Raw genomic sequence first — 17,648 nt, forward strand, 5'->3', positions numbered from 1 at the left:
TCCTAGTTTAAAGATGGAGGAACCGAACTCCGTGCCATTTTCCACTTCTGCCTGGATTAGGCTTGCTACATAAAATACAGGATGCCCAATTAAGTTTGAATTTTACATAAGCAACAAATAAATGTTTAGTGTAAGTGTGTGCTGCATATTGTATAGGACAACGTTATACTAAAAAGGAAAAGAAAACTTCACCTGAAATTTAAATTTAATTGGGCACCCTGTATTTTTTTGCCTTGTCTTATTTATGTAAAAGTTTTTTTTTGATTAAGATTCAATTCATGGAAGTAGAAATTTTAGAACCCAGTTTTCCCTCAAGCTTTTAAGTTCAACTTGCAAATCTATTTATGACCCTATATTATGGACCTAGAGATTGCTCTATTTATGACCCTAATATTAAACAATAGTTTTTAGAGGGGTTTTTACTAATTTATTTAATTAAACTTCCTTAAACGTTTTTAAGTAAGCTCACAAGTTTATTTATCTATTTTATTTTTTTTCCCTAAATACTTCTACATATATTCTGGTTCCTTGTTGCTTTGTAGCATTCATCCCTAAAGCAGTGATGTAAAATCATCACAGTAGTTTGTTTTGCACGTGAATGTGGGGCTTGGCTGGGATCAGCTAGGCGGTTCTCATTCAGGGTCTCTCCTGCTGTTGCATTCAGACAGTGGCTGCCCTCAAAAGCTTCTTCAGGCGTGCGGCTGGGGCCCAGTCTGGGAAGACTCAAACAGCTGAGGGCTGGGACAGCGGGGACCCTTGGGCATCTCTTGCTCTCTCAATAGTCTGTTCATTTTGTTGCTGTATAGTACTCTGTTGTATGAATATACCACAATCTGTTTATCTGTTCCACTTTTTTCATTTATCACTTAAAAAATTTTTTTAATGGAAGCATAGTTGATTTACAGTGTTGTGTTAGTTTCAGGTGTATAGCAAAGTGATAGAGATATATGGGTTTTTTTCACATTCTTTTCTATTATAGTTTATTACAAGATATTGAGTATAGTTCCCTGTGCTGTACAGTAGGTCCTGTTTATCTATTTGATGTGCAGTAGTATGTATCTGTTATACTGTGAACTCCTAATTTATCCCTCCTCTACTCCTTTCCCCTTTGATAACCATAAGTTTGTTTTCTATGTCTGAGTCTATTTCTGTTTTGTAAATAAGTTCATTTGTATCATATTTTAGATTCCATGTATAAGTGATATCATATGGTATTTGTCTTTCTCTGTGTGCCTTACTTCACTTCGTATGATAATCTCTAGGTCCATCCATGTTGCTGCAAATGGCATTATTTCATTCTTTTTTATGGCAGAATAATAGTCCTTTGCATATTATAAATACCATATCTTCTTTATCCATTCATCTGTTGATGGACATTTAGGTTGCTTCCATGTCTTGGTTATTATAAGTAGTGCTGCTATGAACATTAGGGTGCATGTATCCTTTCGAATTAGAGTTTTTGTCTTTTCTGGTTATATGCCCAGGAGTGGGATTGCTGGATCATATGGTAACTCTATTTTTAGGTTTTTAAGGAACCTCCATACTGTTCTCCATAATGGCTACATCAATTTACATTCCCACCAACAGTGTAGGAGGGTTCCCTTTTCTCCACACCCTCTCCAGCATTTATCCTTTGTGGACTTTTTAATGATGGCCATTCTGACTAGCATAAGTTGATACGTCATGGTAGTTTTGACTTGCATTTTTCTGATAATTAGCGATGTTAAGTTTACTATTCATATGCCTGTTGACCATCTGTTTGTCTTCTTTGGAGAAATGTCTGTTTAGATCTTCTGACCATTTTTTGATTGGGTTGTTTGTTTTTTTGAAGTTGAGCTGTTTGTATATTTTGGAAAGTAAGCCGTTGTCGGTCACATTGTTTGCAAATATTTTCTTCCAGTCCATAGCTTGTCATTTTGTTTTGTTTATGGTTCCCTTTGCTGGAGCACCGTGTATTTTTTATTTGCTAACTCTGGCAACCTTCACCTGGATTGGAGTCCTCCATTGCTTGTACTGGTCCTCCTTCTCCCTTAGCCCTGCAGACAGACCCTCAGTGCCTGCATGACCAACTGTCCCTGATCACTTGCCTGTTGCTATGGCCACTACATGTTGACAGCTCCTGTACCCCCATCCCCAAGCTCTATGCACCTGCAGATCTCTCACTAGGTGGGAATTCTTCCATGCTCACTACCTGGCCTGGCTGTGGCTGTTTGGCCAAATCCTCCGAAGACTATTCCCTACCACAGGCAGCTGTGGCACAGCCTTCCCCTCACTCCACCCAGAACTTGCATCACCTGGGTGGTTGTGTTCCTGATAGAGTGTCTCACCAGTGTATAAACCACTCCACATCTATACAGTACGAGATCTTGGGGAAATGGGGGAAATGTGGATAGACAACTGATTAAAAAGGACATAGAGAGGCATGTCTACAGCTCAGGGCAGAAGAATGAGCCCCAGAAAGGGAGAGCAGACAGGATTTGTGTTCAACATTTTTTCACCATGGATAAGACTGTAAGCATCATGCTTATTAAATCAGTGAATTCCACAAAGCTGTACGACATAGCTAACCCACTGAATATTGGAATCAGAACCAAAATCAACAGGATGAAATTGAACAGGCATAACAGGAACTGCTGTGTTCAGGTTGAGAGTAGCAGTGACGTATGTCAGAACTGCTAGCCAGCAGTTCTGATAAACACAACCTCGGCATTTTTGTTCAACACAAGTTCAAGGATAGGCATTATGATGTAGTAGAGGAAAAAACAAGACTTAGATTCAAACAGATGCTACCCCAATTCCTGACTTCATCACTGAGGGAAAGAATGGGGGCTTATGGCAGACACCTGTGCTGCATTCCCATGCAGACCCTCCTAAGAGGTGGCAGGTCCCCTCATGGGAGCCCTCTGAAGGCTTCAGCAACTGACCACTAAAAAGGGCTCCTTGAGCACCATGGTAAATACCCCTGTGCCCAGGCTTGGCTCAGAAACTGTGGAGCCTCCTGCCTTCAAGGGACTGAGTCAACTTAGGAAGCATGGGTGTAGTGGCCAGTGTGGGCTCAGGTCTTGTGCTCTTCTTGGGTACTTAAACTGTGAGAGACCTCTAAGACTTGCACAACCAAGGAGCAGGGGCCAGGATGGATTAGGATTGAATTTCATGATTCAGATTAAATTTACTGGCTGTCAAATGGGTGGAGGATGTGTAGCAGACTAACCTGACGTAGGGGAATAAATAAATATAACACTTATCTTCATCCAGATATTAGGGAGTGTAATTCACACTCTCTACAAAGTTGAAAGGACTTGTTCAGTCAGACAAACTCAAACCAAACCCAAGCATACCACTGTGATTTAACCCACTTTTTCAAGCATCATTTCTTTCATTTGCAAGAAAAAAAAATAAAAAGAAAAAATAATGCCTAATTTACAAACCTTTTAGGAGAATTACATGAGATAACTTGTAAAAATCCTAACATACTTCTTAGTGTAGTGTAGTTGCATTTTATAACAAATTTGAATTCTGTGGTTTTAAAGTAATGCAATAAAAATTTGAGCCCCATTATATGGCAAAATTTGAACAACTCTGAATCCCACGTTATATTTATTCCTATGTGGAAAAGCATCTTAAATGGGTATCCTTTGTGAGTCACTAATTGGATGTGGAGAATAAAAATAACAGGAGTTTAGGATGACCCCCACAGTTCTAATTTGGGTGCCAAGTGATGATGCTATTTACCAAGAAAGGCCAGGAATATAAAGGGGTGGGAAGAAGACCCAGAAGGGCAGTAGGGAGGTGATGTCTTTGAGTTGGACATGCTAGTGGTGGATGCTTTGGAATGCTCATGTAGAGTTACTCAGCAAGCATTGCTAACAGTGGCCTGAGTCTCAGAAGAGAAAGCTGGCTGGAGATATATTCATTTGGGAGTCATGAATAAACAGCATATAACCTAAAGCCTATATTTGACATCACCCGGAGATTGAGGATGGAATGAGACCAGAGAAGCAGTGGTGTAGCCTTTACAAACAGCATCATACAAGAAGTGAATGGGAACACATTATCCCCAGAGGACTCTTAAAAGGAATGCTCAGAGAGGGAGACAGAAAACCAGGAGGGCGAGTTGTCACTGAGGCTGAGTTTAAACAGAGATTTAATGCTAAAGATGTTGACATCCATGTCAGGTCACAGAAAGGTCAATAGAGTCATAAAATTTTCATCAGCTGCTGAAGGGCAGTGGTGAGCCTAGCTAGCATAACTTCAGTGGAAAAGTGGGAGCAAAATGGGTACAGGAAGGTCCACTTTAAGGGAGGTGATACTTGCACAGAATGCAGCACTAATCAAATCAGTCACACTTGGAATATTTTTTTCAAACTTTGGCACCGTTGAGTATGAAGTACTGACTGGAGGAGGGAGCCATTGCATAGGAGAAGCAGGTAGGCATCAAGATTAGACAGAAGATAAATTAGAAAGTTCAGGAAAAAACAAATAGATAAGCCATGTTGTACGGAAATGAGAAAGACAAAACAGAGGGGCAGAGGCAGGAATGTAGAGTGATTTACATTCTTTTAACCACAAGAGCGACAGTAGCCAGGAACCAGGAACTCAGTGAGGATCAGACCCCGCGGGGCTGAGAGTCTCAGCATGGTGCATTCTCCGCTCCCCAGTGCTCTGGCAAAGGAGGCCTTCCTGATACAGTGTTACGAGAAATGCTTCAAGCTCTGAAGAAAACCACAACTAGTACAGAGCCTTAGATGATCTGGGTATCTCTATCTGAGAGACAGAGCTTTCCAAGTGAAAGGAAGAGCTTGCACCTGGGTGCACAAGACACACTTACGTGCAGCTATTCCCACTGATTCTCTTTCGGCTCAGTGTTGAGTAGTAAGTCACATGAGTGCACATTCACATTGTCTTGTGCAGTTTTCTCTCACATTGCTACTTGGAGAGAAACCTCAGGACCAGGATTAGGAGGAAGCTGATCCAGGCCACCTGTTACCTGGAGAGCTCCCCCGTACTTAGAGGGTAGGGCCCACTCAGGGTTGGGGAGAAAACATGATCCATCCCACTCTATGAGGGACCTACAAATAGAGAATCCTCAGAGGACAGCAACCAAGACTGAACTGGGAATTGGTAACCACATAAGGACTAGAAAATAAAATCATAGCTGTGTTTAAATAATGGACAAATTTGATCTTACTCCTTCTGGATGCAGCAGAACAAACTAGGGGCAAAAGGTGCTGGGGAAGCTGCTTTCTCTGCTTTGATAGGAGAAACAACTTGCTAATTACATATCTAACCTTCCCAAAAGAGAACAGGATGCACCCCAAAGTCAACAGCCTCTCAAGCATAGAAAAGATTACACCAGAGGCTGGATAAACATTACTGTTGCTGTTGATTCTTCATTTCCTTGGCCCCATATCTCCATCTGGAAACACATCAATAACACTCCAGGACTCTCTCCACCCCTCATGCCTTCCCAGAAGAAGAGGAGGGAGGTACCTGACTGGGGAATTTGGGAAAAAGAAGCAGGCCTGCAAGTCAGCTCCTGCTCTACTCTGTCCTGACTCCAGTGCAAGATGTGGGCATCCTGGCTGCTCTCAGCAGCCCAGGGGAGGGCTGCAGGAGTCCGGGCTGTGCAGTGACTGAGGGCGAGTCTGTCTGATTCAGGGGTGAAGTCCTAGCAAGCTGCCTTGGTCAGTGATCTTAAGCCGTGGTTTCCTATCAGCTGTATGAGATAACATTTCAATCTTCATCTGTCTAATTCCCTATTGTTTCCAAACTCAGACAAGGAAGAGGTGTTACTATATTGTCCCCTAAAACCCAAGAGTATCTGTAAGGAATATTGTCCTGGGAAAATGGTTGGACCACATAACTCAAAAATTGTTCTATGTGTAGAATTCTGTGACTTTATGACTTCTCAGATACTTTTAGGCCCTTCTAACTTAATGTCTCACTGACATTTCAAATTCAATGAATCTAAACTTAAGTTTCTCTTCCCCCAAAATCAGCTCACTCTCCCCATCCTGTAGCACATCAGAAGTACAACTGACCTCACATTCATTGAGATTCAACTAGTTGAAGTTCCCAAATGGTAGGGAAGCTGAAAACATCCCTATCATGATTGCAAACCAGTACTGACATCATCAGGTGGTGGTCGAAAGCCTGTGATTGCCAAGATCTAGTGAGAGTGTGCAGAGAAGAGAGAGGGCCAAGGTGAACACCCAGAGGTGCTGCGGGAAAACTCCTCACAGGGGTCCTGAGGGGAGAGCGAGAGACCTCGCATGAAGACAAAGAAGTAATTCCCAGAGAAAACAACCAGGACGTGTCATGCCGTAGAAGCCCCCCAAAAAGAGCATTTCAAGAAAGAATGCTACTGAAAGAACAGGGAAGATGAGAAGTGAGCACAAGCTGTTGGATTTGATGATTAAGAAATTTCTGGGAATGAATGTAAGTTTGAAATGGTGAGACTGAAAGGGGAGAAACTCATTCCCATTCATTCATTCAACCAACAGTTATTGAGCATCTAGGGGTTATGAATTCAAAGCATGTAAGACACTGTCCCTGCCCTCAAGGCACTTATAGTCCAAGAGGAAGACAGAAAATAGACAATTGTAACAGACAGGAAGAAGTGTCGCAGGGTCTCTGGGAACACAGATGAAGGGTAACTAACCAAGACTAAGGGAGAAGACAAGACGAAGGGTAGCCTTCCTGGAAAAGATGACATCTGGGCTGTGCCTGAGCAGGAGGGAGCCAGTCAGTGAAGGCGAGAAGGGGACCCCCACACAGAGAAGAGCATGACGGCTGGAAAGAGTGCCTTGTACTGGGGTTATAGAGAGTAAGGGACCCCGTATGGCTGGAGCCGAGGATTTCTGCAGAGATATGGTGAGAATGAGGCTGAGGGGCCAGAAGAGGAAAGGCCTTGTGGGCAGTGTGAGAGCCAGTGGGGAGTCAAGAGAGATTTTAAGCAGGAAAGTGACATGAATAAATGTGACTTGAGAAAGACATCTCTGGTGAGCAAATGAAACATGAGTTGGAAGGTCAAGGTCAAGAATAGATGCTGGTGACTGGGACATTGTGCTGTACACCAGAAACTGACACACTGTAACTGACTATGCTTCAATTAAAAAAAAAAAAGAATAGAGGCTGGATTGGGGTGGGAGGTACAGCTCAGTGGCAGGGCATGTGCTTAGCATGCACGAGGTCCCGGCTTCAGTCCCCAGTGCCTCCATTTAAAAAGACCCAACTAAGCTGCTTTGATAATATCACTGAAGATCATGAGTGCCAGAGAGAAGGGAGAGGGGAAAGTACGGTCCAAGAGGTTCCATGTTAAAAGGGGAAAGTCTGTGCAGCAGGGGATACAGGAAAGGAGTCAAAGACAGTTCCCAGGTTCTAGCTAGGCCACTTGAGTTGATGGTGATGCCATTCATTTAAAATGGGATACAGGAGAGAGAGAGGGTTGGAAGAAGGAAACGATGAGTTCTATTTGGAAATGATGAATTGGCTCGTGCCTTTGGAACACCCAGGTAGAGACCATTTAAAAGCAGTTTCTGAGTGTCTTGGTGGGTGGGTGGGAGGTAGCATCAAGAAGTTGACAACACATATAAGGAGGGAAATAGAATATTAACCCAAGAGAGAAGGAGGGTTGAGAAATGTTTTATAGGAAAGGAGTTGAATACATTTATAAACATGAGGGAATAAATCAACAAAAAGAAAGAAACTGAAGATGACAGGCCAGGGAAGAAGCAGGGGTGGCAGTTCTCTCCTATTTAATTTTACCTTGTAGTGCAGAAAGAGGAGAGCTGTCTTCTGAACATAACACATGGACTCTGGATTTAATTGGTAGATTGCCTAGCACAGATCACGAGCCATCTAAAACAGATGGTAAACTGCTAAAACGAATTAGGCTCTACCAGCCATTTCAGTGGAACACCGTATGGTATGGAAAGAGAAACACTTGGCAAGGCAGGAAGCATGAGTCAGGGGTAAGTGGTGAGTGGTGTGAGTCATGCATTTAGGATCAGTAAAAACCTGGCTCTGCTCCTGACTTCATTACTTCTGAGCCTCCCACCCCTCTAGTTGCCCAGGCTCAACAGTTATCCTATCAGCCTCCCCACTCACCCTTTCACTCCACATGCTACCCCTTCCACAGTTCTGCCAGTGCTTTGGTTCTCACACGGGTCATTTCCTTTTCATTCCCACTGATGCTATCCTAGTGCTCATTCTTAGAGAAAGCCCCGTCTGCCTTCACACTTCACACTTCGCCTACCCCTACAGCCCAACCAGGGCAGGGGGAGGGAAGACGAGTGAAGGGGAAAGAGAACAGCTTTCCAAGTCTGCCATCACGTCACTGCCCACAGGCTTAAGCCCAGCTCCTGAGTAGACACTCAGGGTCTCAACAATATGGCCCCATCCTGTTTTTCCGATTTTATATCCTGCTACATCCAACACAAATCTTCCATTCATTCCAGCTAAACTGACCTTACTCAGCCACACTGAAATGTTGCTCCTATTTTCCTGACACTATTTTTCTTGTAATTTTTTCAACAGATGTCCCACATAGAGAAGTCTTCCCTGACAGTACTGTCTACAGCAACACATCCCAGTCACTTCTTTTTTAATTTGAGATATAATTAGCATGTAATATTATAATAGTTTCAGGTATACAACATAGTGAGTCAATTTTTCTATATATTGCAAAATGACCACCACAGTAAGTCTAGTTAACTAACATCCATCACCACATATGGTTACAGGTTTTTTTTTTCTCTTGTGATAAGAACTTTTCAAATCTATTCTTAGCAACTTTCAAATACACAATACAGTATTATTAACTGTAGTCGCTATGCTGCACAATACATTCCCATGACTTACTTACTTTATAACTGAAAATTTGTGCCTTTTGACCGCCTTCCCTCATTTTGCCTACTTCCATCAATCTATTTTCTGTATCTATGAGTTCATTTTTGCTGTTTGGTTTTTAAATTCTACACATAAGTGAGATCATCCAGTATTTGTCTGCCTTTCTCTGACTTACTTCACTTAACGTAATGCCTTCAAGTTCTGTCCATGTTGTCCCAAATGCCAAGATTTCCTCTTTTTATGGCTGAATAATTTTCATATCTATATCTATATCTATCTATCTATCTATCTATATATATATATATATCTCACATTTTCTTTTATCTATTCATCTGTTGGTAGACACTTGGGTCATTTCCATGTCTTGGCTAACTGTTAATAATGCTGCAGTGAGCATGGGAGTGCAGATATCTTTTCAAATTAGTGTTTTTGTTTCCTTCAGATAAAGTCAGGAGTGGAATTGCTGGATCGTATGGCAGTTCTGTTTTTACTCTTTTGAGGAACTTCCATAGTGTTTTCAGTAGTGGCTGAACCAATTTACATTCCCACCAACAGTGCACAAAAGTTCCCTTTTCTCCACATCCTCACTATCACTCGTCTGTCGGCTTTTGGACAATAGTCATTCTAACAGGTGTGAGGTGGTATCTCATTGTGCTTATAATTCATATTTCCCTGATGATTAGTGATGCTGAGCATCTTTTCATATGTCTGTGGGCCATTTGTATGTCTTCTATGGAAAAAAATGTCTGTTCAGATCCTCTGCCCACTTTTTAATCAAATTGTTTGGTTTTTTACTATTGAGTTATAAGAGTTCTTTGTGTATTTAGATATTAACCCCTTATCAGATATACGGTTTGCAAATATTTTCTCCCATTCAGTAGGCTGCCTTTTCATTTTGTTGTTTGTTTCCTTTACTGTAAACAAGCTTTTTAGTTTGATGTTGTCCCACTTGTTTGTTTTTGTTACCTTTGCTTTTGGTGTTCCTTTTAGTAAAGTGATCATCCTTTACCCTGATATATTTTCTTCATGACGTGTTCTTGTGTATTTGTTTCTTTGTTTACTATCTGATTTTTCACACTAATATATAAGCCCCATGAGGTATTGCTAATCTACTTCTGTTTTCCCAGTACTTAAAACAGAACCTTGTACACTGTAGGCATCCAATATAGTTGTTAAATAAATAAAATAAAATCTCGATTGAGTTCCTGCTTGTGCCAATCTATTAGGTTCTGAGGATAAAGAAATGTAAAAACTCAATAACCAGAAACCTCAATTAAATGGAGTTGGGAGACCAGAAGGGAGAGCCCTCATGCACCGTGAGGATAGCAGAGCCCAACAGGAAGAAGAAAGATGACTCTTCTTTCCTGGCAAGGACTCAGTCAGTGCAAAGCCATGGGCTCTTTGTTTACTTAGCCCTCCCAGCTTCCTTCTTATCCCTATAAAGGCACTCTCCTCCCCTTGCCATGGGGGGACTTGCACATGGCTCACCATGTTACAGACCTCCAAGTGCAATTCTCTGTTGATCCTGAATAAGCCCATCTTTGCTGGAGAATTATCTGACAGTGTATTTGTTTCAGGTCAGCAGAAATAATCAAAGCAGATGTAATCCCAGAACCCCAAAGGCATATGGTTTAGTAGGAGAGACAAACAAAAAACAAGAACACTATTAAAAATTAATAGCTACTTACAGTGAGAAGTGCCATGAAGGAAAAGAACAGGCCTTACAGCAGGGGCTGATTTTAGATTGGGTAATCAGGAGAGGTCTTTCCAGTGGGGGATATTTAAGCTGAGAAGTAAAGAAAGACCTAGCTAAGCTAACAGTGGGTGGAAGAGAGTTACCAACAGGACAGGAGCATAAGTGAAGCCCTCTGTAGGATTTTCTGCATTCACTTCTGAGATTTTCTTCTGCTGGGACGCTCGTTTTCATCCAGGAGTCATAAATGTTTACAGCGAAGTGATCCTAGAGGCCATCTCGTCCACCCTTATTTTACAGAAGGAACTACAAGTACTTATGTACTATTTCCTAGGGGTTTTCAGAGTCTTTTAACTGAGGGTAAGAGGAGTTAGATGCCCTGTGGGAGGTCAGCAAGCTGACAGAGCCAACAGGGCTAAGTCTAGAATCCCATCTTCCCACCTTTCTATTCAGTGGCTTCTCCATCATTCAGTCATCTGAACTCAACTTATTAATAATAGTAACTTCTACCTGAATTCAGTATATGCTGGGCATTGTTCTAAGCACTGTGTATTAACTAATTTAATCCTCACAAAATAGAAAAGGTGGGAGATATTATCCCCTCATTACAAAGGAGACAACATAGAAACAAGAGATTAAGCAAGATGACCAAGGTCATGCAGCTGGTGACAGAATTGGCCACCCAGACTCCAGAGCACACTCTCTCAGTTTCCACAGAGGTGCTTCTTTCCCTGCTAGTTTTTCATCTTACCAGCGATGTATCATTTTGCAAAGGTGGTTCCTGCTAAAATTAATGTAACATCTTTTACAATTTAAAAGTCATAAAAACTTTATATCAAAATCCTTCGTAAACTTCTTAACTTAGATAGCACTCCTGATTAGGGCTGAAGTGATAAAAGCCAGGCCTATGGGCAGAGCAATCCTCTACCAAAAAGAAACTGATCCTAAAGCAATTTTTAGACATTTGGCTTCATTTACTTTTTCACCCACACCACAAATTGAGCCAACACACACACATAGTTCTTTGATGGAGCAATGTGGTTTTGGAAGCTTCCCTTATCTGAAGTTCGCACAGTACATGCCTAAGAAACCTGGAACCACTCTTTGCTTCGGTGAATTGAGGTCAGACTGACCCCTGAGGTTATCAAAACATGGACTCAAAAAGTCATTGAGAATACTCTTTTGTTTTATATTTCTAAGTAATGTAATCTAACAGGCCTGAACCATCTGGTTCTTCTCCTGCAACATGGTACAAATTTTAACAGTTATCCAGGGATTTTTTTCCCATGTGAAAAGATGAGTCATCAACATTATGAGATCTGAAGGTGATTTTATAACTCTTATCAAGTCCACACACTGTTAGCTTTTACAAACAAACAAAAAGTTACAGTTGTTTAAAATGAAAGATAGCCCCAAGATACTACTTATGTTATTAAACTAATCAAGCAGTTTTTCATTCTAAGACAACTGCATTGCTTAAGTAGGTTATTTAGACTTTCCAAATTCTTCAACATAAGGGTTTTCTCTGTATTGCTTGCCAAGCTACACACATACAAAAGAAGAAGAAGAAGAAGAAGAAATAACTTGCATTTTCATGGAAAACTGTCTTTGCCAACCGTCCCACTGGCTCTGAGTTTGACAGATAGTATATGAGCTCTACCATCTGTTAACAAAGCTGCCTTTCCTAATGGGTAAATGATACTAAAGAAGAAGATAGTAAAACAGAATCTGACTTGTTTTCATGAGTTGATACAACTGAACCTAAAAAGCAAACCTGCAGTTTTCCGAGTTAAGTTCAGATTGTATCTCATTCCAGATGACTGTTTTCAATTACTCCCTCAAAACATTAGGCAGTCTAAATGCACACATCTCAATTTATTTCAAAAACTAACACTTCCAAAAGCTTTTAAGTTTAGACCTAATTCACATTACATTTTTATGATTTCACACCTTGGTTTCTCAAGTCCCTGAGAATTCATTGACCAGAGAAGTCACCAAATTAAATGCCATTTTAAAACTATGAGTTAAAAAATTAGCTAGGCAAATCTATTGCATTAATAAGCTTAATAAGCCCAACTGATCAAGACATGAATGTTAGAATCATTAATTTCCATTTTTACACTATTATATAAATTTATTCTTTAATTACCTGTGCACTTTAATGGCCATTCTTGACTATTTGATTGGGAAAAAATTGAGAATATCTCCAAAAATAATGCTGTGCTTTAGTGTCACATCAAGATTTAGTAATTTTTAAAAGTTACTCTTGTATTTTTTTAAGGGTAGTACAACTAAATAGATGTATAATGGTTCTTAACTATTGTTTTTTGTTTCAATATGTGTATGTATTATAAATGATCATTTTATATACATTTATGTATATAATCCATTTCTTTAGAATTCTCCAAGAGAGAAAACTAGAATGATGTAGAGGCTATAATTTTAGCTGAGGAGTCAGGAAAACCAGATTCTGTTCTCAATTTTGTGGTTCTGACTTTGCAGATGTCATTTAATTTCTCAGATTCTCAGTTGTACCTCCTGAAAAAGGTAAAAGCATAGCACAGAAATCCTTATGTTCTTTTCTAGATCATGCTGTGGTTTGAGCACTCTGGCAGACTCTGTAAATCTGATCCCCAAAGTGCTCAATATCATTCCACACAGAAGCAGGGAATTGGGGTAGAAGGAGGGACAGGAAGCCTGATCATAACCCATGACATGATATTAGAAAGTAATATTTAAAATGCAAGAACTCGCATTGATTTTCATTGTCCTGAGCAACATCCCCAGTAATTCTACCTGTTTCCCATATTCTGATATGAGATTTTCCCAAAATCATATCAAAATGAATCTAAACTTCAATTAATCCAACATAAATTCTGCTCTGTAAGTTTAGAGTTTGGTTGCGGAGATGAGAATGAGGAAGTTTTAAAAATAAAGGGCCAAGAGGGTTGAAACTGCCCAAGATTACACTCCTAATGAGTAGCTGAGGTGAGATATGAACCCAGTTCTCCTGAGCACTGTGCCTGGACTTTTCATCGCTACGTTATCAAACTGAAAGACTTCTTATGGCAAAGTATGCAAATTCATAGCTCATCATAACATTGAAGTTTCCATGTACAAGTTTCTGTTAGGCCCTGGATCACATTATGAGATAGTATGTTGGCTCTGGGTTCTGTGGTTCTTTATTAGTTGGCATTTTTTATTTCTCTGAACTGGAAGATGGAAGAGCATTAAACCAGAGTTCCTTTGCAGCAACTATGTATTGACTTCTTAAAGATCTTCTTGCTTCTTATCTGTTGTAGATGTTGTTTTGCTTTTTACTGAAACCAATACTTTTTTTTTCTGGCAAGGACGAATGCCTTTTTAAATATTGACTGATGACTGGCAGTTCAAATCCACCTTCAGTGAGGCTGACTGCCTGCTTATTTCACCCAAACCCCACTCAAAGTCCCCTCCTAAAAGGGAACCTTCCTATACTGTTGGTGGGAATGGAAATTGGTGCAGCCACTATGGAGAACAGTATGGAAGTTCCTTAAAAAACTAAAAATAGAGTTAACATATGATCCAGCAATCCCACTCCTGGGCATATATCCAGAAAAGATGAAAACTCTAATTCGAAAAGATACTTGAAACACCCCAATGTTCATAGAAGCACTATTTACAACAGCCAAGACATGGAGGCAACCTAAATATCCATTGATAGATGACTAGATAAAGAAGGTGTGGTATATATATACAATGGAATATTGCTCAGCCATAAAAAAGAATGAAATAATGCCACTTGTAGAAACATGGATGGATCTAGAGATTATCATTCTAAGTGAAGTACATCAGACAAAAACAAATATCATACAATATCACTTATATGTGGAATCTTAAATAATAATACAAACATACTTATTTATAAAACAGAAACAGATTAACAGACATAGAAAACAAACTTACAGTTACCAAAGAGGAAAAAGGGATGAGATAAATTAGGAATTTGGGATTAACAGATACACACTACTAAATACAAAATAAACAACAAGGGCTTACTGTGTTGCACAGGGAACTATATTCAATATCCTGCACTAACCTGTAATGGGAAAGAGTCTGAAAAAGAATATATATATGTATATATAACTGAATCACTTTGCAGTACTCCTCAAACATTGTAAATCAACTGTACTTCAATAAATTTAAAAAATCATTACTTAAGTTGCTTTATTACAGCTACAAATAAACTATACTTGATGTAATAAAACATTTTCAAATTAAACAAATAGTATGGTACTGGCACAAAAACAGACACGTAGATCAATGGAACAGAGTAGAGAGCCAAGAAATGAACCCACATTTATATGAGCAATTAATCTACAACAAAGGAGGCAAGAAAATACAATGAGGGAAAGACAGCCTCTTCAATAAATGGTGTTGGGGGGAGGGTATAGCACAGTGGTAGAGCGGGTGCTTAGCATGCATGAGGCCCTAGGTTCAATCCCCAGTACCTCCATTAAAAAAAAATTAGTAAATAAATAAATAAAAATTAATTACTCCCCCAAAAAATTATTAAAAAATCTGAGATTATCCTATAAAAAAGGAACTTCATCCTCTTGTCAACCTTCATCTTCTTTTGAAAAATAAATAAAATACAATCTCTTAAAAAATAAATAAAATAACTAAATAAATAAATGATGTTGGGAAAACTGGACAGCTCACGCAAAAGGATCAAACTGAACTACTTTCTCATACCAAGCACAAAAATAAATTCAAAATGGATTAAACACTTAAATGTAAGACCTGAAGCCATAAAACCTCTAGAAGAAATCATAGGCAATAAGTCTTCTGACCTCGGTCTTTGTAATTTTTGGCTATGTCTCCTCAGGCAAGGGAAACAAAAACAAAAACAAACAAATGGGACTATATCCAACTAAAAAGCTTTTTCACAGCAAAGGAAACGGTCAACAAAATGAAAAGGCCACCTCCTGAATGGGAAAAGGTATCCACAAAAGATAGATCCTATGAGGGGTTAATATTCCAAAATATACAAAGAATTCATACAACTCAACATCAAGAAAACAAACAACTTGATTAAAAAATGGGCAGAGGACCTATAAACATTTTCCCAAAGAAGACATACAGATAGCCAACAGATACATGAAAAGATGCTCAGCGTCACTAACCATCAGGGAAGTGGTAATCAAAACCGCAATGAAACACCACCTGTCAGAATGGCTATTATCAAAAAGACAACAAATAACAAGGGTTGGCAAGGATATGGAGAAAGGGAACTCTCGTGCACTGCTGGGAGTGTAAACTGGTGCAGCCACTGTGGAAAATAGTATGGCAGTTCCTCAAAAAATTAAAATGAGAACAATGGGTGGTTGCCAGAGGGGAGGATAGGAGGGGCAGGAAAAAAATAGGTGAGGGAGATTAAGAGGTACAAGTTTCCAGTTGCAAAATAAATGAGTCATGAGTATGAAATGTACAGTGTGGGGAATAGGGGAATATAGTCAATAACTATACAGTACCTTTATATGGTCACATATTGTAACTAGACTTATCATGGTGATCTTGTTGAATTATGTTATATATTAGGAACTAACATATTGTGTTGTAGGTCAGTTATACTTCAAAAACAAACTCATAGAAAAAGAGATCAGATTTGTGGTTATCAGATGCAGAGGGTGAGGAAAGGGGAAGTGGATTAGGGCAAGGAAAAGGTACAAACTTGCAGTTATAAGATGTAATGTACAACATGATACATATAATTAACACTGCCGTGTGTTACATGTGAAAGTTGTTAAGAAGAATGACTCCTAGGAGTTCTCATCACAAGGAAAACTTTTTTTATTTCTTTAATTTTATATCTACATGAGATGATGGATGTTTACTAAACTTACTGTGGTAATCATTTCATGATGTATGTAAGTCGAATAATTATGCTACACATCTTAAACTTATACAAGGCTGCATGTCAATTAAATCTCAGTAAAACTGAAAGGAAAAAAAAAGTCCCCTCCTGCCCATAGCAGTCGTGCAGTGAGACATGGCCTAGTGACAGAGTTCTAGCTTAAAGCACGTCACTGAAAGTCTTGCCTGTGGGGTCTTGGGAAAACTTTGGCTTTCCTAATAAACAAGGATAGACAACCTTTAGCCTTCTGCCACTGTGGTTTTCCCCCTTCTGGCCTGGTGAGTGAACATTAGGCTGGAAGAGAGGGAGCCATATTGCAACCATGAGACAATAAGCAAGAGGAAAATGAATATAAAGATGCATATGTATGACTGAAATGTTATGCTGTACGCCAGAAATTGACACTTTGTAAACTGACTATACTTTAATTTAAAAAAAAAAAAAAAAGGATGCTAAGGACTGTGAGGTGAAAAGACAGAAAAATTCTGTTTTAATTGGCATTATGGAGGCCCAGCCCTGGATTGCCTTCCTCTGGACTTTGTGTTATAGGGGGAATAAAAAAAGCCCTTATTTCTTTAAGCCCCATCATCAGTCATGTTTTCTTATACTGGTAGGTGAAGCCAGTATTAGCTGATACCTTAGAGAATTACTAGACCCAGAATGTTGTGGGTAAATTACCTACTTTGAAGCACATTGAAATGTTTGTAGCCAGTTAGCTTTGAAGACTATGGGCTTAAATGTTTTTATGCTCTCCTTAAATCATCTATATAGAGGCCCATAAATAGAAAGGAACTGTGTTCCTGGGGAAAAAAAATGAGGCCTAAAGATCTTTCAAAACCTTATCCCTTTTCTCTTCTATTTCAGCCAGCACTAAAATGTTTTTATAGTTACTGAAAACTTACCTCTTATGTCTATTAATCAAAATGGTTTTGTGATTTGACTATCACAAGCAAAAGAAATGGCCTGAGGAAAATTTTGATTTTTTCTTTATTCTAGATCTGTACCATCTTTCTTAACCTTAAATTGGAGCAACGTAAGATAATTTCTTAAATGACATATTCATCCACTTGATATTTTTTAAATATTTTGTATACTTATAAATCAGGAAATATAACATGAATAAGACATACTCCCAGACATCCAGGGATGATTTAGTATGTGTACACCATTGAGTGCCTCGACTAACAGGCAACAAAACTGTGTTGAGAA

The 17,648-nt window shown here is 39.4% G+C and overlaps 1 protein-coding gene across 2 annotated transcripts in view; it reads right to left on the minus strand.

The window, feature by feature from the left end:
- FBXL13 (F-box and leucine rich repeat protein 13) overlaps positions 1-17,648 on the minus strand; it is a 167,868-nt gene that overhangs the window by 121,408 nt on the left and 28,812 nt on the right. The gene's annotated exons all lie outside the window — the stretch shown is intronic.

Source organism: Camelus ferus, chromosome 7 (assembly GCF_009834535.1).
Source record: "Camelus ferus isolate YT-003-E chromosome 7, BCGSAC_Cfer_1.0, whole genome shotgun sequence".
NCBI lineage: Eukaryota > Metazoa > Chordata > Mammalia > Artiodactyla > Camelidae > Camelus > Camelus ferus.